Source organism: Scomber japonicus, chromosome 19 (genome assembly GCF_027409825.1).
Source record: "Scomber japonicus isolate fScoJap1 chromosome 19, fScoJap1.pri, whole genome shotgun sequence".
NCBI classification, from domain to species: Eukaryota; Metazoa; Chordata; class Actinopteri; order Scombriformes; family Scombridae; genus Scomber; species Scomber japonicus.
In genome coordinates, this window is record NC_070596.1 from 31,654,533 (window position 1) to 31,677,960 (window position 23,428).

At 37.9% G+C, this 23,428-nt stretch overlaps 1 long non-coding RNA gene across 1 annotated transcript; it reads right to left on the reverse strand.

Moving 5' to 3' along the window:
- Nucleotides 1-2,584: 2,584 nt before the first annotated feature.
- On the reverse strand, nucleotides 2,585-14,865 carry LOC128380781 (uncharacterized). The gene is made up of 3 exons (XR_008323499.1): nucleotides 14,804-14,865; nucleotides 7,430-7,699; nucleotides 2,585-2,650 (listed from the first exon to the last, which is right to left on the reverse strand). It is a non-coding gene; the product is annotated as an uncharacterized LOC128380781 (long non-coding RNA).
- Nucleotides 14,866-23,428: the final 8,563 nt, after the last annotated feature.

Below are 23,428 nucleotides of genomic sequence, written 5' to 3' on the forward strand. Positions count from 1 at the left end.
CATGTTTCTTCAGAGTTTCTTTAGTCTGTTGGATCACTCCCTGTTTTAGTTTGATTAGATCGACTCGTTCTTTCAGGTTTTCGATGCAAGCTGCCAGTCTGATCCGCTCATTCATAACTTCCACAGTCTTATTCAGTTTTTGAGGTGTAGTTTTTTCTAAAAACTCTGCAAACTGTCTCATTCCTCTTGTTGTTTTTTTATCAGCATGTTTCAGTTCTTCTGTGTCTTCTGTGTCACCTGTTCGGTCTTCAGTCTGACAGTTATTAAACAGGAAGTGAACAGGCTGATTCTTCTCATTTCTGGCACATTTGATGTTTGCAGCATCAAGAGCTTTCAGAACATTTTTAGGAGTCATTCCATCTGAGTGTGTGATGAGAGATATGATGTTCTTCTCCATGTCTTTTCCAAACAGAGATGTCACTGAATCTAAGATGTACTTCAGTCGATCACTCACTCGATTGAGACCTGCCTTCACCACCAGACCCACTGCATTAATCTCATGAACTCCATCTTCTGAGCTGAACAAGAACAATAATTTTTCACTAACGATGGCATCTAGTTCGATCCCTCTGGTGTCTCCAAATCCAGGAGTATCGATGATGGTCAGAGAGTAGGGCAGAGTTTTACCTTCATAACCAAAGATCTCGTACACGATCACATCTGATGTCTGACTCACTGACTGATCTCGCTTCTCATCTTCTACGATCTCAAACCAGATGTTGTCCTCAAACTTCACTCCCATGGTGTAGTTGACCAGAGTGTTGATCAGAGTAGATTTTCCCGTTCCTGTTTCACCTACAAGTAAGATGTTTTTGTTTATCTTGTTCGGATTTTTCACTCCAAGAATCTTTCTTGTCAAATTTCCATTCTTCTCTTCCTTTGGTCTCAGCTGGTAGACAGCAGGAGAGGTCAGAGGTTTAGAGATCAGAGTACTTTTGGAGATGATGTCCTGGTATCTGGATGAGGCGTTACTGGTTGGGAAGAAAAAAATACATACCTGTTTAATACACATAAAAACTTTATGTACAGATGTGTATCCTTCCCTTATTGTACATTATTTTCTATTTGTGGAATATAATACTAATATAATTAGTATTGTGTATGTATGGGACCCATGTGTTTGATTTTGTTAAATGGCACAGGTTTAAGGTCATGTAAGTAATCACAGATACACTGATGGTGAGAGGCAAAAAGGTTTTGGATTGTGCTCAGGGTTAGGGATATTTTTTGTTTTTGTTTTATTGTCTAATCTATTTAAACAAATCACAATTACAGTGTGTGTGTGTGTGTGTGTGTGTATTATGTGTGTGTGTTTCCATACATTTTCAACAATATATTTATTAAAGTTTTTTTATATTGATAGCCTATACAAGGTACACAGACATACATATTCGAACAATATACAAACACTAGGTACATTCAATAAGAGCACTTGAGTCCATGAAAGTTCTTACAGGTGTTATAAAATAGTCTACAGGTTTCAGCATATATATTTCATACAGTAAGTCAGATAAATCTTTGTTCTTCATATACTGAATGTAGCGCCCCCATGTTTTCTGAAATATTTCTTGTTTATCTTTTAGAGTATATGTAATTTTTTCCAATGGTAAGCATAAACACAATTCTTTGAACCATTGCGTAATACTTGGTTTGCCAATATTTTTCCACGTTAGAGCTATCACTCTCTTTGCTTGTAATATTCCCATATTTATAAAGATTTTTTTATGTCCTACAGGATATAAGCCCAGAAGGAGACGTGGGTTCCATCACTAGTCTAATTGTATCTCCTGTCTCATTACTGTAACCTCTTCCCAAAATTCCTTTATTTTTGGACATGACCATATACAGTGGAACAATGTGCCCTTATCTTCTCCACATCTATTACAAAGGTCAGTTTTTCTGGTGTAATGTGCACTCTCATTAGCCAATTAAGTTGCAGCATTTTTAGACGTGTGTTACCCGTCTGTGTTTGGGCTAACTTAAATGCTTTACTCCATTGTTCCATTGTCAATTCCTAATGTAAGTCAGATCTCCATGCATTAAGCTTAGCAGCAGAGGAATCAGTGGAAGATGTCACCAGCAATTTATATAATTCAGATATAGTACCTTTGTGTTTCCATACATTTATTTCTAACAGGATTTTAATAGTTATTTATGTTAATGTTACTCACCACTGCTCCATGCTGCTGTCTATAATACTTTAATATTCCTACAGTAACCTGACAGTGACTATTTCTGTCATCAGTGTTTATGTCTCATAACTTCATCCAACTTTATCTCAGTCTGAATTTATCTTATAAACCAACATTATACTTTCTATGGTGAATAATCAACACTGAGGGTTTTATGCACTTTTTATTTCTACAGAAGTATATGTTTTATAGATTTATGCATTTTTCTTGTGTGTCTTTTTAACTTGACTCTTTGAACGAACAACCGCACAAGAGTTCCTATGTGTACATGCACAAATGGCAAATAAAGTTCTTGACACCACACACACACACACACACACACACACACACACACACACACACACACACACACATACCACACACATTATTCATTTATGGTCATGTTACTCACCGCTGTGCCATGATGCTGTCTGACAGAGAGACTCCACACGCTGAGGATGAAACAGGTGTGTTGGTATCTGTGTGGGACAAAATGAAAAACTATCATAAAGTGAAATAAAGGTGTGAAGAAGCTGCTGGAGAAAGTTTCAGTGTTGCACATTTTGAGCAATGAGCCGCTCGGCCAACAACGTCTCCTAGAAATGATCTTTGTTTGCTGCTAAATGGAAACAGCAGATATGTTCTGAAGGAAATGTCATGCTGCCTGGATGAAGCTTTTATATCAACATCATGAGGAAATGTTGCTCATTAAGGAGTCTGCAAAGTCTCTAAATGTTGCTACTGAATGTAAATGTCCACTGACACATTTGCTTTGTTTTCTATAATATGTGAGTATTTGAATGAGGCTTCATGTTACAGTGAGCCTGTAAAAAGAAATCATTCTATGATGGAACAAACTGACCAAAGAGTCTCTATATGGGTTTAGTTTACTTTGTTCAAGTCCACATTAGCATCACATGCAGTGTGCACATTGGAAGTTATTGGTGTGTGTAATCATTCCTCCTGTCCACACTGGCTGTGACCTGATTCCTTCCTACAGATACTCAAATATCACACATGACTTCTGAGAGAATTCACAGTGTAAAGTTGAGCTGAAGCTGATATAAAGATGTGAACAAAGTTACAGGTCTGTAATTCATGTGTGTGTTGGTGTTTGTGCTGAGCTGCAGTGGAGGAACAGTAACACAGAGAGGGAGTTTAGTACTAAAGACATGTGGAAGCTTCTGAGAGAGCCTCTTGATGCTCAGACAGCTCTGTCTCATTAAACACTAAATCATTTGTTCACTGTGTGAGAGAGAAGGATCTGCTGAAGAGCTCCTGTTATTATAAATGTTAATGTTTAACTTTATAAAACTAGACAGTGCTAAAGAGAGATATAATACATCCTCTATTTTTCTATAATTGAATAAGGCAATTATTTGTTTTTCATTGCATTGTTTTATCAGTGCAATGATAATAAAGTATCTATTCTTAACAGCTATACACTACTAAAATGAACTGAAGACTTTTGATGTGTTTCTTCTTCTATTTGCTGTTTGGATGTAAGCTAAAGTGAGTTCAGAACTTGTGATAAATGTTTCAGTGGAGTGAAATAAATGTCTAACAGCATGTTTCTCTGACAGTAACGTCCAGCTCTCAGTCAGTGACAGCAGTAATCTACAATCAATCATTAACGTTAGGTTAATAAAATCACTTTATTATTATACTTTATTTATTGACTTTGTTTCACATTGAATAATCAACAGTTTGATATCTATGGAGTTTATTCCCTATCTTAATTCAAGAGCATATTAAATGGATTTGAGAGCAGTATTTATTGATTTCATGCTCAGATTTTGTGATATTTTCTCTCAAAACTCTGCTCTCGCACTCAAATTTGCTCTGCACATGCTCACAGTGTGTCCTCGCACTCGGTTACAACACTGCTCGCACAGATTTCCTGCGCTCAAACTCGAGTTCTTCCTCTCGTGCTCAGGGAACTTGTGCTCACGGATCTCTGCTCTGCTCTCGGATGTTTTGTGGATCAAAGCTGTCAACCAATCAAAGGCCGGCTAGTATTGAAAAAGTGCCCGCCCGTATGCGACGCTCCTCGAAGAACAGCGAACGCACCCATAAACAAACAGGGACAGTCTGATTGGTCAATACTAGCCGGTAGGGGTGTCCCGATACAACTTTTTCACTTCCGATACGATACCGATATTGCAGCCTTGGGTATTGGCCGATACCGATATTGATCCGATACCGATATCAGCATGAATCATACATACTTGTATTACTTATTTTGTAGCGTGGGATGTTAGAAAAGGCTTGATCAAGTGATATTACTCAAACAGAGAACAATAGTCAACAACAGTAGGTATGAGAAAACTGACCTATTTATTATTTGGTTACATACATTTTAGTTCGTGATGGCATTAGCGGTGTGTGAACCTCTGAACTCGCGTGCATGTAACACTGCTCTCTGCAACGTAAAGTCAGCGTCTATCCAGTGCGCTGTCAGACTCAATAACGACAGCGGGCGATGGTCTGAGCTCCAGATGTCAGTGGTGAAGCTAACAGCATTTGCTTTCTTCACATGTGCAGCAATGTTGTTTTCAACAATGTAGTGGTGGCTGGGTATAATGTAGTGAGGCTCAAGGTGCTCAATTAAGCTTTTAAACCCGACATTACTCACCACAGACAGTGGCTGGTCATCAAGCACAATAAACTAATAAATCCTCATGCTGTTCCTTGTGATGCTGCTTAAAATGCGTGATGACGTTGGTCGTATTAAACTTCCCCTGCTCTGTGCCACCACGGGAAACTTGTGCATTACAAGTTTTGCACTCAGCTGCAATGTCTTTTTCTGACTTTAACGAAAAATACTGCCACACAGCTGACATCACTCCTACTTCTTGCTACTTCTTCTTCTTCTTCGGGTTTCTTGCTACTTAGTTAGCAGCACAGTTGGCACATGCTCATGGCACGCTGTTGTTGTGATCACGCGGGCTCTGCATGCTGGATCTGCATGCTGGATCTGCATGCTGGATAGAAGAGCTGGAGCGGATTACTAGAATGGACTGCTTGTATAAGAGTGCTAATATCGGAGATTTTAAATCCAGTCCGATAAAATTCGATACTTGTTTTTTGGCTGATATCGGACCGATATCCGATATCAATATCGGATCGGGACACCCCTACTAGCCGGCCTTCTATTGGTTGACAGCTTTGATCCACAAAAAATCCGAGAGCAGAGCAGAGATCCGTGAGCACAAGTTCCCTGAGCGCGAGAGGAAGAACTCGAGTGTGAGCGCAGGAAATCTGCGCGAGCAGTGTTGTAACCGAGTGTGAGGACACAGTCCGGGCATGCACAGAGCAAATTTGAGCGCAAGAGCAGAGTTTTGAGAGGAAATATCACAAAATCTGAGCATGAAATCAATAAATACTGCTCTCAAATCCATTTGATATGCTCTTGAATTAAGGTAGGGAAAAAACTCCATAGATATTTTACCTCCAGTTAAATTCAAAGAAGTTTGAATTATCATATTTAACTGTTGAGAACTGGTTTGATGTTTATTATAAGTTTATATTGTGAGTCCAGTTACTATAACTGTGTTAGTTCATAATCAATACACAGTTCCATACATTCATATATTATTCTGTGAAATCATTATTACATACAGTAATTAATATTTTTCTGCAGCATTTGTTTCCTAACATCCTGACACTGAAAGTATTTCATGATTCTTCTTTCAAAGTTTTCTTACCTGTGTTGTTGACTTGAAGCTCTGAGATGCTGAGGAGAAAGAGAGAGAGGAATCAGAGCTCAGAGCTTTATATCAGCAGCCACCGTCCACGCCTATCTGGTGAGAAGTCACATGATCTCACAGAAACAGTCTGAGACACTCAGAATGAAACAGAAAGACAGATGTCAATAACCCAGACACACCCAGTCAACAGGATGAAGCTGGTTTAAATACACCACCAGTTACAAATGTTTCCTGTTTGTTTTAGCTCACTTTTCCACAACGCTATCTGTCCTCCATCTCCTGTAATCACACATTACTCCTGCACAACATCTCCCATGCTCCCAGGTGTATTTCTGCATGCACCGAATGTTCCTAAACTTATCACCCAACTTAACCTCTGGGCGTCTTCATGCCCACAATTAACTGTCTTTCTGTCATTTTCTGAGTGTCTCAGACTGTTTCTGTGAAATCATGTGGTTCAAGGCCCTGGATGTTGTGGGGCTGTCATGGTTGACATGACTCTGCAGCATCGCGTGGACATCGGGGGCAGTGCCTCTGGATTGGCAGACTGGGGTGGTGGTCCCTCTTTTTAAGAAGGGGGACCGGAGGGTGTGTTCCAACTACAGGGGAATCACACTCCTCAGCCTCCCTGGTAGGGTCTATTCAGGGGGGCTGGAGAGGAGGGTCCGTCGGATAGTCGAACCTCAGACTCAGGAGGAGCAGTGTGGTTTTCGTCCGGGCCGTGGAACTGTGGACCAGCTCTACACCCTCTGCAGGATCCTTGAGGGTGCATGGGAGTTTGCCCAACCAGTCCACATGTGTTTTGTGGACTTGGAGAAGACATTCGACCGTGTGGGGGGTTCTCTGGGAGTACGGGGTACCGGACCCCCTTATAAGGGCTGTCCGTTCCCTGTATGACCGGTGTCAGAGCTCGGTCCGCATTGCCGGCAATAAGTCGGACTTGTTTCCAGTGAGGGTTGGACTCCGCCAGGGCTGCCCTTTGTCACAACAACAACCATAATCATAATAACTACTTGTGCCATGTTGCTGTTGCTTAACTTGCTACATTTCTCCGTGTGACAGCTTCAGTGTGTTTTGGACATTCATTTAATATAAAGTAACTTTCTTCACTTTTCAAGTAGCTGGCCAACTCTAGCAACAACACAATAATTGGTCTAATCACTGTGATGATGAAAGTGCCAACAGATGGGAGGTGGCAGAAAAGGGGATGATTGTGAACCTCAGAGATAAAAGAATGTAGTGTGCAGCTCCTGTGTTGACTGAGATTGAGATAAAGTTTTTCAGTCTCAATCAACACATTATTATGTATTGATGAATCTGAAGTAGAGAGGATGACCAATCATCTACATCAGTAATGTCCTCACCTGGTCCCACAACACCACATAAGTCAACTCAAGTAAAGTGATCCATCTTTAACACTACAAACAGTTTCAGTATCACTTTGGCAGAAGACATGTGTGATCAGTGATCACTGAAGACAGCATTATTTCATCTTTTGATCACTGATCACATCATGTCTCAGTTTCATGTTTCTGTCCTGCAGCTTACCGTGTGATCCTCTGCTGATGTTTGATAATTCCTCCACTAGATCCTTCCTGTCCATCTTCTTTAAGGTTTTCTTCACCACCTCCACAGACTGTTGGTTGTAGGTCTGTACTATCTTATCTACAGTGTTTGACCTGTCTGCTTTGTCCAGATGACTCTTTGGGATTTCTGAGGTACAATTTAGGAACCATTTAAAGCCTGTGAAGTCTTCATCTCCCAACTTCTCCAGTATCTTCAACAGCTCCCTTTTAACATCCATGGCCCCCAAGACATCTTTTAAAATGAGAGCAAATGTTTAACTTCAGTCATTTTGCTTGTTATTGTGTTTTTAAAAGTTTTTCTAATGCAAAACATTTAGTAAAGTGTAACAGATAGAAGATGTGATAGGAAATCATTCTTATAACTTTATTTCTTATGGTTAGTGTTCTTTTACAATGTTTATTAATTTCATCATAATCCCTCACCAGTTTTACTGTTGACATGTTTATTCTTCTTGGTATTATGAATACTGTATTTGTTTGCATCTTTATGCCTTTATTTTTTATTCTTTAAATTCTGATTCTTATTGTGAAGGTAAGTGTTCGTGTTAGTGTTAGTCATGTTAGTCATGTTAGTTTCTGTCTCTCGTCAGTCTGAGCTGAACTTCAAGATGTACAGTATGTATTTAAGACTGTGTGATTTAAGGGCAAAAAGCGTTATAATATTGTTTGGTAATGTGACTGTGTAGTTTTCTGTTGTGTATTTCTGTTGTAAAATGAGATTTGAGAAACTTTGTGAGAAATATATCTTCATGTGTTACAAGCTTAAGTTGTCTTTCTCTCAAAAGACTTTCTGTCTTTTTAACACTGTAAAAAATTCCACAGTAATGTCCTCATCTCTGGCCCGTCCTGTGGCATTCTTGAAATAAACTGTCAGGAAACGCTATTTTACTTCTGAAGTGTGAACATTTTATTGATCTTCTGACTGTGTGACGTTTATGCAGACATTTTACCATTTCTGCTCATATATTAGATTCTTTGGAATCTAATATTTTAATTTAACTAATTTGAAAAGCTGTTTCAGTTTTCAGTGACTGTTTTATAATCTCCACTGTTTATCAATGAGCTTACATGCTGATGAATATATGAAACATGGCAGATTAGATAAATGGCCCTCAGCCTAATGTTAACTTAATGAATTATTGTATTAATTAATGTGAAAGTATCTTACAGTCTCTTGTCTGTATGAGAATAACACAATGGGGCCAGAGGAGCAGAGTGCTTCTAATGATGTTATTTAGTGGTGACTGTCCAACATGCTGAGCAGCTGCAGGATCGTGGAGGTGAGACAGACTGAACAGCTCAGACCAGAGTTATTATAGTTTATACATGTTCATTAGTTTTTATTCTTATTTAGTTTTTCAGTTTGCTTTTTTATTTCAGTGAGTTTAACAAGTGATGAAGTAGTTTTAGTCTTTCTGTAGTTGTAGTCTTAGTTTTCTTGTTTCAGGTTTTAGGAGGAAAGTCTTGATTAGTAGAAGCTGTAAAGGATGAAATAATGCTGTAAACACTGTGTTTGGTACTAACAGTTATCTCAACAAGTCACACTGAACACTATACAGTCACCATGGAGACGATGAACACTATACAGTTACCATGGAGACGATGAACACTATACAGTCACCATGGAGACAAAGAACACTATACAGTCACCATGGAGACAAAGAACACTATACAGTCACCATGGAGACAAAGAACACTATACAGTCACCATGGAGACAAAGAACACTATACAGTCACCATGGAGACAAAGAACACTATACAGTCACCATGGAGACAAAGAACACTATACAGTCACCATGGAGACACAGAAAAGAAAACTACACTAAGATCATTTTATCTTCTGTTCATTCTAGTTTTTATTTAGTTTTCATTTTTTATAAAAGTCTCTCTTTTATTTTTATTAAAGTGAACTAAATAATTTTGTTCACAGCTAGTTTTAGTTTTAGTGAACTATAATAACCCTGGATCAGAGTTGGTTTAAGTTGTTTAATGATGCAGTGCATGTGTTGGTCAGCTGATTTATTACTATGCTCTGCTGCTAAAGTTAGCATGCTAACCGCATAGAAAGTTCACAGTAATACTTATTATTATTATTTATTCATTAAATGAAAACATGTTTGTAACAGCTGAAGATGACTTTACTGTAGCTAGCAGCAGGAAGGAAGGAGAGGAGAGAGATAAATGTATGTTTGCATTAACCATTAACTATTAGAGAAAAGTCCAGTAGAAATCAAACCTGTGTGAAATTAAAATGTTTAAACATTCATCCTGATATGAAAGTGTTATGAAATCTGGAAGAGAACCTTTTTAGTAACCCTGCTAACAGATTAACACACAGAGAAGAGTAAAAGGTGCAGTTGTAGAGCTGTATGTCAGAGTCTCTGAGTAACAGGAAATGTAAAACTAATGTCAGAGCTGTCAGTAGATGTTTACCACTTCTATGAAATACAACAGTACTGACACTGAACTCTTCCTCTGCTCTTCCTACCAGCTCTGATATGAACCATCAGGGTTCACAGATACATGTTCATCTTTAAAATCTGCATATTAAACATTTAGTTTATGGTTTGATGAAGTTAATGTTACTCACAGTTTATAGGTCTTTCCATACTGCCTGTTCTGGTCCTTGGTTTCACTGTTCAGACAGACAGGAGAGACTTTCAACTTTAAAAACATTCAAATTTTCAGTCTAACACTGACTTCAACTAAAATGTTTCAATCTTTACAAACTCAATCTCTTAGTACACAGTCTCACAAACTATTAGTGTTATCATTAATGTAATATTATCATCATTAGTATCAGTAGTATTATTATTATTTATTACTATCAGTATTATTTGTAGTGGTGATTTATTCCTAACTTGAAAAATAAAAAATAAATAAATAAATAAACTTGATCAAACAGTCATTGAGGCAGCTCAGGAATTAATTATACGCAGGGGGAAAAAAGCGTTGTCTAGGCAAGCATGATGTTTCTTTTACTAGCAAACAAAGAACAATGAGCTCTGCTGCATCTCTGACATGAAAAACACAACAACGAACAAACAAACATAAACTCTTCCTCCACCTTCTCCAGAGACCGTTGATTGTAGGTCTCTACTATCTTATCTACAGTTTTAAGCCTGTCTGCGTTCTCCAGATGACACTTTGGGATTTCTGGTGATTGTTCCAGGTGCCACTTAAACTTAGTGAAGTCTTCCTCTCCCAGATCTTCCAGTGTCTTCAACAGCGGCTCTTTATCAGCCATCATCCTTCAAACACCTGTTAAAATAAGAGGAAATGTTTAACTTCTAAGATTACAGGAAGTGTAAATCTTTGAGTGTCTCTTTAGTCTCATGATCACATCAAGAATAACATTTCTATTCACAATAAAGTCTCAATTCAGTAGATAAAAAGGAGGGACTATTTTCAGGCTCTTAGTGTTCTCGTCTATGTCTTCATGTCTATATTAAATTTGATCTACTAACGTTGTATATTAGTTGATTTTATTTTACTTGCTATTATGTATTTAACAGTTGCTCTAATACAAATCTAATATAAAGCTTCAATATTGTGTAAAATGTAATTTTCTACAGTCAAGTATGGAGTACAATCCAATCTGATTCTTTTTTACATGCTGCCATTAGATCATCATGTTATTGGTAGTCATGGTGTTTCCTTTCACTGTTATGGTGACAACATTCAGCTGGATGTCCCGTTCAGCCCACTGAGCTTAGTATGCTGAGTTTGAGTAAAGATGTGAGGAACTAGAAGTGTCAGAATTTCCTTCAGTTGGAAGTAAAACACAAATCCTTGTAATTGGCTGCAGTCATAGATTCAAATTAGGACTGCACAATGTATCACAAGTTTACAGTTATCGCGATAGCAACATGCGTGATATACATATTGCAAAAGACTGAACTGTGATAAATTGTGTATTTCATGCTCTGCATGTGAATATATTTGGCCAATCAGATGGAGCCCTATGCCCTAGACGCCCATCCCCTATGTAGATGTGAATGGCTGAGGTTTTATTTTTTATTTGTTCATTTAGTTTTTGCTGCCATGGTAACTCTCCCGGCCCAGAGCAGAGACATGCAGCGGCCCACAGAGCTCCACCGCAGCCTGCAGACACAGCAGAGGCCCATTGGCTTGTCTGTTTAAAGAATAGGCGGAGCTGAAGAACAGAGAAAAGAAAAGAAAAGCTCTTGCGACCGACGCTGCTAAGAGCAATAAACTGTCAGAAATGTTTGCTGCGGGGGCCAGCGTGGCCAGAGCTAGCAGCAGTGGTTCCTCTCAGCAGCAGGTGTGTCAGAGTGAGGCTCCCGCTGCCATGGTGGTGCAGCAGCAGGTTGAGGAAGACTCTCCACCATGTGGAAGTGATGATAGAGTTTTAAGCAAGTGTGATCCTGCCAGCATGGTGTGGATAAACACTCATTAAATGTTCAGAACGGTTACTTAACTGTCTATGAACTTTACTTGACATAATAGATAACAAACTCTGCATAGTGTGGTGTGTTTTGTGCTTTTTTATTCTTCATCAAAGTTTCATCAAGGTCCACCCCCATATGTTTGATTCTAACAGAAATGTTAAAAATGTATCTTGGCCTGTATAAGGGTTACATTTAAAATAATATATGTTTAAATACCAATTATAACATCATATAACTATATGAATATTTTAACACTGTACACAAGTTTCTATTTAATGTGGAATTCAAAGTTCAGCTTCTTTAGAACGTTGTTTAGTTATTTTTGGCTTCAGTTGCTTTTATGCTGATCAATCATTTATGTTTTGGGCTTTTCTTTCTTTGTGTGGCAGACAGAGTCGGGTATATTATTTAATGATAAGATGTAAATATTCTCTGTAAGGATTCACAGTGGTAAACACCTCAACAAACACCTGAATGAGGTTAATCCTTTTAGTTTCTGTTCTGCAGTTTCTTTTAAGTCTTATCATTTCTCTGAAATCACATGAACATAGAAACACCACGTACACACTATGTGAGAAGAGTTGTGGTTGTATATAAATGCGTTTTGTACGAGACATTAACTGTCATACTGAGCCTCATGTCAGGAAATAGGACTATGTGAAACTGAACTGTAGAGAAATGAGTAACTAACTGATAAACTCTGAGCATATTTTTAAAATACTTCACAGTTACAGGAAACAACATCAACTCTGCTTTTAAATCATTACATGATAAGTTCTCTAAATGTCAAACAACAGTGTTTAAGAACCAAGATGTAGAAGATTTCCTGAAGAATCAAAAGAGATAATGAACAGACCAGTGAACTATGTAGAAGTAATATAACCATATAACCTACAAACCAGTATATTTCTGCTTCCATCAGATCTACTGATCAGACTAGTTTCATTTTAAGCTGTAATATTCACCACCTGCTCAATATTATTCAGTACGGGACAACATGAAATAATAATTCAGCCAACACAGAAAAAAATGTGACATTTTTCATGAGCCGTGGCTACACTTAATCTTGGCCTTTCTTTTCTAAATTTGATATCAGTTTTATATGAATCACCACATTTCTCTGTATTGACTGAGGTCTGTGCTGGACGAGGCAGACTGCTCTATATCCCCGTCATTATTTATGCTTACAACTGAGATCCAAGATAAAGACATCACAACATTTCTTTTTTTTGTTGTAATTAACTTTTTAGTGATATCAAAATACATAATTGCGGCGACCCCGGTTCAAATCCCGCACCAAGCGGTTTTATCCTGCATGTCATTCCCCCCTCTCTGCCTCCTGTTTCCTGTCTCTCTCTACTAACCTGTATAATAAAGGCAAAAAGCCCCAACAATATACTTAAAAAAGAAAAGAAAAAACATAATTCCTTTTACAGATTACATCCTGTATGTCTTCTAGACATACAAAGCATTACAAGAAACATTAATATATATATATACAAGGCCAGGTTAGTTTGTTTTTCAGTTCTCTCTCCTTAATGACACAGAGTCCTTTTTCTCTTGATGGCGGACATCGAAAAACTCAACATCAGTCTGTAGAGAGAACAACTACTCTCATTGGGATACAAAGTCAACTCAGTTCTTCCAGAAATGTTTTAATTTACCAGATTTTTGTCATCAACCTTTCCATCATATAAATATAATATAATACTTTAACCCACTCTCTATCTTAGTCGCCTCTGTCTTCAGCCTCTTCCTGGTAATGTTTTTTTTTACTAGCAACAAACATCTACATCATGGTCCTAATCATATATTTGTTCCCTTGAATTTGTCATTCTTTTGTTCCCTTTTCACAAATATAGTATATTTCTCCATACAATGCTTCAAATCCTGCCAGTAAGGTTTAAAGTCTGTGTAAAGTAAGAATAATGTTCTGAGTTTGACATACCACAGAAAAATCTGCCATATTTGAATGATTAAAAAAATCCAAATATTGTTAGTCCCCCTCCTCATCTAGTCCCCTTCCTCCTCTACTGAATCTCTTATCTGCCAATCATGTGCAATCCATCTCAATAACATGTTCTTCTGTGTCTTTGATATAATCTCTAACCATGTATTAAGAGATAGAACCAGTCATGGATTCAACTCTTTAAGATGTATTCTCAGTTTATTATTATTATTTATTATGGCCTGTGATGGAACAGACCGTTCTCATTCTTCTATTTTTAGATTAAATTTGATTTAAAAAAAATGTCTGCCCCTTCATTCAAAAACAGAAAATTATTTCAAATTGTATGAAATGTGGTTTATTTTGTAGTTACTAATTTTTCCATCATTAGGCTTCCGTACAAACTATGTGCTGCTGCTAACTGTGAGATCTTCTCTGCTGTTAGTTCACTAACTAACACTAGGGGGCCCACTGCTACAACCTTAATGGTCCACACGGTGACATTATGTTAATATTATTAATATTATTATTATTATTATTATTATTATTATTATTATTATTATTATTATTACTACATCACATATTGATGTGATATAATAATCGTCTTTTTTGTGTGTGTGTGCTCGTGCTTCCCGCTGCAAGATGCCTCACACACGGTCTAGTTTTATCACTTCCTTTTTTTCATTAATTCAAGTGTTCACCTCTCCTCCGTCAGGTCACTGTGCATGCAGCTGCACCACACAGACATCATGGTGCTTTGAATTCATATGTTTATCTTTTAATTACAGTTTTAGTTCTCTTTAAAATCATTTAGTTCAGTCATGGAGTAACAGGTGAACTCAGCAGGGTTTTAATTGTTTAAAGTATCTAAACCTGATCCATCCAAGACAGACTTGAAATAATGTCTGATTTTCTTATTCCAACAAAAACAATCACAAACACAATCTGATGAAACAAACACTGTTGTGCTTCTCACCTGGTCAGCCTGATCACTGTGAAGTCACTTCTCTTGATTCTTCAGTTTGAGTTATTGTTCAGACTGTCACTCGTTCTGCAGCGCTGCTTCCTGCTGTTAGAACAGGAAGTAAATGTGTTGAGGTGCAACTGATGCTGAAGAGAATTTAGAGTTAATGCACACAAGATACGGAAATAGGCACTTCAGGCAATAATGCAGCACAGCTGACCTTTCTCTGACCTTTTGTGGAGGCACTCATGGAGACAAAGTTCCCTATGGGGATAATATGTATATATACATATATATATATATATATATATGTATATATATATATAGGGTTAGGGGGCATCAGCAGGGGGCATCTCTACTTTTTGTCATAGGAAATAACTGAATGTCAGTTTCTTAAGTCTTATGTTTCCTGTGTGACATCAGAGTCATGTGTTTATAATCCTGCAGAATGCATTGCCTTACTAACACAGTAGTTTAACATCAACCTATTGACACATACCCTTTACTAATGTGGCCTGTTGGGAGACTCTCTGTGTCTTTGTCTTCTATTTGTTAAATACATATTTTCAGTTTTAGTCATTCCTTCAGGTTTCTGTTAGTGTTATAAGGAGTATGTATGAATCCACCTCTCAGAACTACATTATATATTAGTTATTAATGTCATCAGATCTATTTCTTCTGGAGTAAAGGAGCATTTAAGGGTCAATTTTAGCTGCAGAGTGAAAATGAGCTCTTTTACAATCTTCTTGTGTTAGCTGGATCCTCAAACATTATTTATCCAACCACACACACACACAGCAAGTTAGCAGCTGCATGTCAAAGTCTGCTTTCCTTAAGATGATATTAAAAATGACCTGCAGTGAACTGTTCCTGCTCCAGTATGAAGGTGAGTTTGAAGTTATTGTATAGTGTCAATCATAAGCCAGAAGACAAACCAAAGCTCCTCCAGCAGCTGCAGCCTGTAAACTGAGACACAAGATAAACCCACAATTTGACAGATTTGAGACACACTGATGACCAGCAGACTGTCGTCACCATTAACAGTCAGTGTTTGTCTCAGAACAGACCGAGTGGTTATGAAGCTGCAACTCCTCAAAGACTTTATATGAGATGGATGAGGATTATTACATACATGAGAGGAGATACAACTGAGTTAGAGATCTAATATTGAGGATAGTGAAGTATAACACAGTGATAGGATGATGAAATAAGTTTGAGTTGATTATACAGTATGGTTCAATTTCAGCTAGTGAGCTAAGTTAAGGGCTGAAACACTTCAAAAAGAACCGGACCCTAGGTGGGCGACCATCTGCCTCGACCGGTGCAGCTGAGAGGAAGAAACAACAGTAACAATAATAACCACCTTTTATATAAACCTGATTTGTCAAAAAACGTGATAAATTGTGATATTGGTGCTATTTTATTGCCTGATCATCTCAGAGTAGGAATGGTGACAGATTTGTGTGTCCTTGTTTCTTCTCTCTGTTAAAGTTCAGTCTGATTTTTAGCTTCTATAAAAGACAATACAGATTTACAGCTGAAGTATTTTATTGGTTGAAAATAAAGGAGCAAGCTTAAATAAATAAAAAAGATCAAATGCAAAATATCTGCTTTTAATGAAAATAATGACACTAAATTAAAAAAACATTTAAAATTGTTATGACAAAATGACACCATAATATAATAAAATATATAAATGTGATGATTTCTGTCCATTCTGCTCTGAGATCAGCTGCAACGTTAAACTCACTCTGATAAACGTCATCATGTCCACAGATATCAGCTGTTTGTTTCCTCCATCAGTCACAAGTTTTCAGTTTGTTGAATCCAGAGTTTAAACTGAGTTTCTCTCCATAAACTGGAGTCAGTAGCAGCTCAGTGATCATTCATTGATAACACATGATAAATACTGGACATCCATTTCATTTAGTTTACTTTGTTAACCTGACTCACTTTGTTTGTTCCTGATCTCTAAGAAGTTCATGAAAAGCCATCTCACACTTTTCAGTCACGTCTTTCATACAGTAATACTCTGTAGTTTCAGGTGTTCTGAGTTCTGAGATCATGTCCAGTATTTTGTTTTCCAGTCTGATCATTCCTGTTGTATCAGCACCAGCTGATTGTGTCCGCAGGTTTTCACTAAACTGCTTTACACCTTTCAGCTCTTTCTTCAGTGATTCAACAATCGTCCAGAACTCTGATCTCAGTTTAATGTTTTTCTTTCCTCTTTTTTCTTTCAATATTTTTGTTTTTATAAAGAAACTAAGAACAGTAACACTTCCAATGGCAGAACCTACTAATGCAACTCCAAGTATTACTAAATTCAAACCTCCAATGAACAGAGCTGTAAGTGCTGCCACTACAAGTCCAACAGCTGCTGTAATACGTCCTCAAACAGAAATGTATAAAGTGTGTGCTACATAATATACATAGAACAAATAAACACACTAATAATCACTGTATGACATTAACATGAAACCATGAATGCACGTCACTTATCGCTGATAAACATTTTTAAAATGCTCATAGAAAGACTGTGTGCTCTTACTTTGATATGAGGAAATGACGTCGCCAGTAGTCGATCACTTGCTATCCGACAATGGCCGAGTCATACTACTTGTCGACTCCATATTGATCTGCCAAAGCCTCTGTCTTGAACTGCTAGGGAATGCCATTGCCTGGCCTGCACACTGCCATCTGGTGGATATTCCGTGAATTGAGGGCTTTGCCCTTGTTCACATTCAAATCGGCATGCATTTGTTTGTGGATCTTGCAGCACGGTAGAAGTGTGTCAAAATGACGCCATGGACACGAGAGCATAACATAGATCCACAAATGCGAACAATGAATACACAAATGCAGACTGCCAGACTGCACACACAAGTCAAGCATATTTATTCTCAAATCTCGACAATATATTAACAAATGTATGTATATTTATATACATATATACATTTATTTGTGTGTCCCATTTTTATATTTATATTAATTATATATACATTTATAAATCCGGTCATATTCATATTAATCCGGTCATATTCATTAATTTCTACTCAGATATATCTAAATCTTAAAGTCCCAATTCTGACGCCATAGGTTTCCTTCAGTCCACATCAGCTGTGGCTCCATCTAGTGGTCACTACAGAAAACATCATTATCCAGAGTGGATGTAATATTCTTCAGGATATGTTCATTATGATGCTGTGAGCTGTGTTTTCTTTGAGTCTCTGTCAGACTTGCTGCTCAGAATAAAGTCAAACAGACATTTAATGAACAAAGTTCAGCAGAAGCTTCAACAGACTCAGAAAGCAGCTGATGATCCAGTGAAGACACTCTGAGCAAACTGATTTCATCAAGCTCACACTTTATTCATCATTCACAGAAACATGATTTCATGTAGAATAACACAATATACTGCAACCACTCAAATATCACTGCTTAGAAAATAAACTACATGAATGAATACAAGTTTTCCCACATGGCCTGTGTCATCTGAAATATTAAACTCATCATTACAAGCTGTATGATTCAAATACACGTGAAGAAAATCTGATCAGACAGAAGCAAATACTAAACCATATAATCCTCCCTTTGGGTGTTCCCACACCTCCAATCAACCCAAGTCCTCATCAATTAGCATTTAGCATCATTCCACAGTGATTATACAGATATAATATGATTAACATCAGGTATTTGAAGTCAGTTATAAATGTAATGTAAGCATGGCAAAACTCAGTTCAGCACTTGCCTGCGTTGTGCAGTTGTGTGTAAATTAAAACAAAAATCTGAAATATATCAAAAACACAGTTTGAATACATGTTAAAAATATTACATATAAAACTAAACTATTGCTCAGTGCTATTTAAACTCTATCAAAATATAATCAAAAGATATGCATCAAAACTTAAAGTCAAAATAAAAGTAAGAAGTAGAAACAATTAGATAGTGTGAACATGGCAGAGAAATGTCCATCAGGTTTCTATAATCCCCTACTCCAACTACTGAAAGCAGCTGTGTGCTTCTTGTTTCTTGGTTACTGAAGTGCAGCTGAACACACTGATGCTGTGTTTTGATCTGATGACTGAAGCTGAGAGCAGAAAAGAGGCTCAACTATGACAGGAAGTAATGTAAAAACAGAGTATTGATAAGAAGAAAAGCAACAGCTGCTGTTACTGTGAGACAGATTGTGGCTCTGCTTTGACTGATGTGGATCAACTAATGATTCCTCTGTAATCTGAACAGTGACCAGACGTCCAGAATTAAACATTCAACTACAAGAACAAACAGCAACAGAGCTCCTGTTTCTCACAATCACACACCTGACATTTAAGAGAAGATTCAATTCTTTTCTGATGGACATTTTACATCAACATTGTAATTAAAATGATTATAATGAAATAATGTTTGTGATGTTTAAACATTTGTATAAACCGAAAATGTATCGATACCGAAATTTACGACAATAACTGACGTCATTTTGCCCATGTCGGTATATTCGGTTTTTAACCTCTTAACGTACGCTGTTCCGTCTACGGGACGGATGTTAGGAGGTAGCCACACGTTCTTCTGGATGTTTTAAACACCAACCCTTAAACATATATATTCATGCCGTACATTGTTGGAAAGCTTAGATTCTCCTGATTCATTCAAGACCACTCACGACTTATATGGTTGCTCACAGCCGTAATAGTATTAGCGGTTAGCTCGGCTAGCCACTCAGCTAAAGTAAGCTAACAGCTATAATGCTACATACCTTCAAAGTCTTCCCTTTATCCACAACGATCATCTTATGACTCAGGACTTTCTGTACAGCTCGCCAAGTATCCATTCTGCTGAAATATGAAATCCGTTTCCATAAAACCGGAATACTTTCCTCAATATGTCAACATGTATTTAGTCCAACACGTAACGTAATAACACAAATAACAAACCATTTACGGTCCGTTAAGTAATTTCCTGTCCTGCGCGTCCATCTCAGAGTCACGTGACTAGATTTTTACGACCGTGAGCCTCTTCTGCTTCTGACGACACCACACACAAGCCAATCGGTGTTTAGGATTAGGCAGTACATGTCTCCAAAGCCAATGAGGACATGTGACCGACAACAATGACGACATGGCTTTGATTGACAGCTGTTCCAGCCTATGGAAATATTCGGTGAAATGAAGTTGATAACCTTTTAGCCAATAGTCAGAGGTTTCCAACGGTGTATGACACTAAGCTATTAGTTTGGCTGTCCATAAACAAACTCCAAGCGTAACCGGCGTGCGATCTGTGCGTAAAAGAGTTGAACCATATCATTACGCACTCGGCATTTTGGTACACGGTTGGTTCTTCTTCGACTTGACATATGACTTATAGATAGATGGATAGATAGATAGATAGATAGATAGATAGATAGATGGAGGACAGTTCAAACAAGCTGCAGCGCCGGCGGCGGAGGTACACCTGGTGGAGGAGGAGGAGGAAGAGCAGCAGCTTGTTCCAGAGACAGAAAAACGCGTCTTCAATCGTGTGGCAACATTTTGGTTTCAAAAGGGAAGATACTGCTCAGAAAGATGTAAAATGTAAGTTGTGCAAAAACACTGTCGTCACCAGCCAGGGCAATACCTCTAACCTCGGAGTGGAGCAATTATGCTGCCACAGCCCCATCTAGTGGCGGGGTGGTGGTAGTCAGAGCGATAGATATAACATATGTTATATCGCTCTGGTGGTAGTTATCGTCCATTTATCGTTATCGAGGTGAACTGCTCAATATATCGTGATATTGATTTTAGGCCATATCGCCCAGCCCTACTCAGGTGTGAGCTCTGTGGTTGAACCTCTACCAACAATCTCAGCTGCTGATATGATGAAGCTCATCACAGTTTAACAGAAACACTGAGATCCATCAGCCTCCAAACTAACTCATATTTACCTCCAGCTGCTACAGAAACCTGAGCAGCAACACTCACTGCATCAGCTGATAGAAAGGAAATGAGTCCATCATCACATCTAATTACTGTTTGTCATATTTGTTTATTTATTTATTTAAGTATTGTGATTTATAAGACTAAAACGCCCTGACTTTTTCTCAGATAAAACTTGACAAAAAACAGAATGAGGTTGACTAAATGAAGGAAAAATACTACTTCTCCTTTTCTATTATAATGATGAACAAATATAACTCTTATGTGATGATGACGATGCACAAATTAACTTCTTCCTTTGTATATGCAAGATCACAGCATGATTAATCTGTACCAACCTGTTCACCCTTCCAACCAACTACAAGAATTGCATTTACACACTGTTTTATACTTTTACTTGCCCATTTCTGTAGTAACTAACAGAAAAATGATTCATAATGTGTTATGTGTTAAGGTCATCACCACAGCCCAGAAGATCATCGGCTGCCCTCTCTCCACACTGGAAGACCTCCACCACTCCCGTTGCCAGAAAAAAACCCAAAATATTATAAAAGACACTTCACACCCCGGACACTCACTGTTTGAACTGCTGCCATCTGGGAGACGATACAGACTCATGAAAACAAGGACAAACAGACTCAAACACAGCTTTTACCCAACAGCAATAACCATTCTCAACACAAACAGGAGCTAATGTGCAATAACAAACATGATTGTATGTTGATGAATGTTCTTGTAATGTCCGTAATTTCGTTGTACCTGGTGACAATGACAATAAAGATCTATTCTATTCTATTCTTATGCAGTTTGTAAACTCTGGACTCTTTACAAACAAAAGGAACACACAGGAAGTTTGAGACACTGAGATGTGGGAGGAGAGTTTTTGGGAAATCATGTGACCACAAAGTGTCATCTCTTTTCTGATGGTCTATAAAACCTCTGAAGTCTGGCTCCTGTCTGCTTTTCCTGCTTCCTCGTCATCTCACAGCTTCCTGAAGACAAAAGCAAAGGTAAGAACACTTGGACACACCTTTGATGGAATATTTTCAGATGTTAAGATCAGGACTCTACACAAAGCTCGAAATGGGACACAAGAAAAATTCTTCTTGATATTTATAGATATTGTCCTCGCGTATTCTTTTAATGAAATAGAAGGAGAAGCATTTTAGTTCAAAACAATCAGTTTTATTTTAACACCAGTAGAATGTGCAATATTACAGAGCTCTGGGTCTGACTTATAGTATCCCTGACAAGCAACAGAGTTTTCATCAGTTCACGAAGTCTGACTGACTATCTCTTCCCTGACCCAGTGTTTTACAGCGTACAGAGCAATAGGTGTAACGCAAGGCGGCGTCCTCTTCTGATTGGCTTAAGACGTGTCATTCATTCTCCTCGTAATATCTGACTCCATCCGTTGTTGTGACGCCTTAGAGCCCAACCTGAAACACAACTGTTAAGAGACAAACATCCTACTTTCTCATACTTGCTGAGAACACATTAAAGGTCATCTTTTCACGCCCCGTATTTTTCCACTTCAAGCTACATTGTGTTTTTTTGGTACAGTGGTGTGACTCTGGCTAAGACAATGCAAGCATTCACTTCTTATCACTTATAAAAACCCTTATTAATTAGTGCAACATAGTTCCCTTTAATCATCACAGTCATTTCCTGTATACTCAGCAGATTACACAATGCAACAGTTCAAGGCTATATGAAAATAATATAACAACTTCAATATATATTGACACTCTTACTGCTCAAATGCAGGCAGAGGTGTGTTTGTGTGTGTGTGTGTGTGTGTGTGTGTGTGTGTGTGTGTGTGCGCACTGTGTTATGTGTGTGTGTGTGTGTGTGTGTGCTACTCTCTGCTTACATCTCCTGTCACACTTGATACTGACCAGTAAGATGAACTTAATACTGCAAAAGTAAAAGTAATTTAGTGTTAGTGCAATTATCAAAACCAGAATATGATCAGGGTGACTTTTGAACACTGGAAATAAATCATGTACTCATCCAGGCAGCAGTCTAGTGGCACTCAAAGGTTACATATAATATAAAACAATAAAACAACAACAATATCTATATTAATTCTTATACATTGAAATACATTATGACATGCTATATGCTGTATTGCTATATGAGAGCAGAAAAGAAAGGCAACTCAAACATTGTTTGCATTTGATTTATATAGCATTAGTAATTCAATTATTAAGCACTAACTAAACTGTTTTCTATAACTTACAACTCTAATAACCTCTGTATCCCACAGTTTATCCTAGTCTAAGTCTGTAAAACCTCATATCATTTGGATTAAGGTTCTTTACTGTGTTTGATAACACAGTTGCTGTATTCTAAGCTCTAAATATGTTTTCAATAACACCATCATCTCTGTCTGTATTTACGGGGAAGTTGAGAGAAAATAAAGTGTCACTCATCAACATTCACAAAAGATCCCAACAGAGACTCTATGTCATTCGAAAACAACACCATGTGTTAACAACATGTTGTCCACCACTCAAAGGAACAAACTGACAAAAATAACTTCTAACGCATTCCAAGATGATTAATCATCCCACACCCAACCTCACCAGAACAACCACAGAGCATCACACGCCTCACACAAGCAATTACTAACGACCCGGATCATCCTCTCTACTCACTTCACTCTGCTGCCGTCTGGTCACAGATGCAGGACTCTGAGATGGAGACGGGCTTCAGCAAGAGCTTG